The sequence below is a fragment of the Penaeus vannamei genome, chromosome 17 (genome assembly GCF_042767895.1).
Source record: "Penaeus vannamei isolate JL-2024 chromosome 17, ASM4276789v1, whole genome shotgun sequence".
NCBI classification, from domain to species: domain Eukaryota; kingdom Metazoa; phylum Arthropoda; class Malacostraca; order Decapoda; family Penaeidae; genus Penaeus; species Penaeus vannamei.
Window position 1 is genome coordinate 4,394,041 of NC_091565.1, and position 2,500 is coordinate 4,396,540.

Consider the following 2,500-nt stretch of genomic DNA (forward strand, 5'->3'; position numbering starts at 1 on the left):
TTTCGAAAGATTACCACTACATGAATGTTTAAATTGTTTCAAGGTCTTTCTTTCTTTCAAGATGATTTAGAAAGCTCGTTAATGCCTCCACAATGGGTAAATGTTTTCCAACGCCGATTTCTTTCTCTCTTCTCTCTCTCTCTCTCTCCTTATATTCTTCAAAGTCTCAATCGCAGGTACAGCAAATTTGTCTGGCCATTTACCTTCCGTGTATTGTCACATTTAGCTTCAATGGGACAAAACCTACGAACTAAAATATTTGACATAGTTATAAGGAAGATTTTTATCTTGACTTCCCATGACGTCCCTTGTGCATAGGGACGTCTCCACTGTTGAGGGGGGACTCGACGAAACCGAACACTTTCTCCGTTTTTTCTCCTCTTTTAGGTCCCCGTCTGAGCTTCCTAGGCGTTCCTTCGACTCGTCAGGTCTTCAAATTCTTCATGGGGGAAAAGACAAATTCTTCTACAGAAGATTCGAGTTCCAGAATCCATTTATAACGACCCATTTCCCAGCCAGGACTCGAAGGAACATCACCCCTTCCTCTCCCCCCCCCCCCCCCCCCCCGTTCCCCGCTTTTAAACGAGGCGGGGTGGTATCTGGTGTATATTCTCTTGTGGCATTTTCCTAACCCTTAATTTCCCGCCCTTGACGCACCTCCACACGCCCTCTTTCAATTTTAGTTTCCTTCCCGTTTTCTTGCGGCCTCGAAAGATACACCAGCGGAAGGGAAACTAAACCAAAAATCAATTCTCGTTTATTTAAACTTTTATCAGATACTTCGCCTCTGTCTGTAGCCATTTTCTATCTAAATCCTCAGACCGTTCTGGACCTTCGAAGTACACGCATCTCCCTACAAAGTGGTAAGTATTCGTTCTTTTTGACACCTTTAGGCATACAGATTCCCCTAACTGTGCTTACCAATATACGGTACAAACACCACTTATCTTTATGGCTTAATATATTTGCTCTTAAATCCTCATTATCGAGAGGAAAATGTTACTTGACTTTCCTTATTTTCCGAAAAGCGGTAAGTCTGTCAGCCATGTTTGGGAGACTTCACCTTAATAGTATAATTGTTTCTATTAAAATGTATCGTTTTCTTAACATTAATATTAATTGTTCATCTTCCGTATCAATGTGGCATTTAAACCTTTCTTCTCCTTCTTTTTAATTTATTGGACCATGGTTATTTGACCGCATTTTCGATCTTTTTATTTTTACGGTTCTATTCTGTAACTTTTTTCTTCATAATTCAAGATTTTTTTTTCGTGTCGTATGATAATTTTTGAATGAATTATAAATATAGAAATTTACCGTTAGTCTTGTCTTCATTGTCAATTTCATTCATATCATTAGCTATTTCTAAGATTTCCTTCACTGTGCGCTTATTTTTTCTTTATATGTGCACTAAATACATATATTTTTTGAAGTGTGAATAATGGGGTTATTCATTTTTTTTTCTTTCACAATTTCTTTTTCGAATTCTTAATTTCCTGTGTTATAAACCTCGTTCTGAATCGGATGATTTTAGAACGTTCGAGAATTTTACCAATTAAATAATATTCTTCATCTCCTATTACTATTACATCTTAATATCTTAGAGTGCGTGGTTATTCCTATAAAATGTTGTTAGTTCCGTCAATAAAACATACATATCTGTCTTAAATTCGTACGTAATTTATGAGGCAAAGTGGTCTAAAATCTCATTTCTGTAATTCATCACATTATCTAATACATATTTTTGACTCCGTATAAGTATTTATTATAATATAGGTATTACATGGCAATATTTTGTACATATGCCTTGATCTTAACGGCATATTTCATCATTCTTTTTTTTTGTTGTTATTTGTATTTCGCTCCGCCCCCTTTCGCTCAGCGCCGCAGTTTAAGCCCAAATTATCGTACGGCGGTAAATATAACGCGGGAATTTTATTTTTTCTGTTAAATATCATGCTTTTTTCTGTAATGAAATTTAATTGATCTATAATATTTAATTGATATATAATATAATATAGTATAATAAGTTATACGTGATCTATAATTTTCGGTTACATCGACCAGTACACTGTATTCTGTCTCAAATTCTTCCTTCACTCTATTTCGTGTCTGTCTGTCTATCTACCTCTCCCTGTGTGTCTTAAGCCCTGTATTAATGTTGTCTTTGTCTTTGAGTTTGTCTGTCTGACTGTCTGTGTGCCTGCTTGGCGTCTGTTGTCGGTCTGTGATCTGTCTATTTGTCTGTCTGTTTGTCTGTCTGTTTGTCTGTCTGTCTGTCTGTCTGTCTGTCTGTCTGTCTGTCTGTCTGTCTGTCTGTCTGTCTGTCTGTCTGTCTCTCTCTCTCTCTCTCTCTCTCTCTCTCTCTCTCTCTCTCTCTCTCTCTCTCTCTCTCTCTCACTCTCCCCTCCCTCCATCTTCCCCCCTCTCCCCCCCCTTCTCTCCCTCTCCTTCTCAACCCCCTCTCTTTTTTCACTCTCGCTTTTTCGCATTCTCAGTA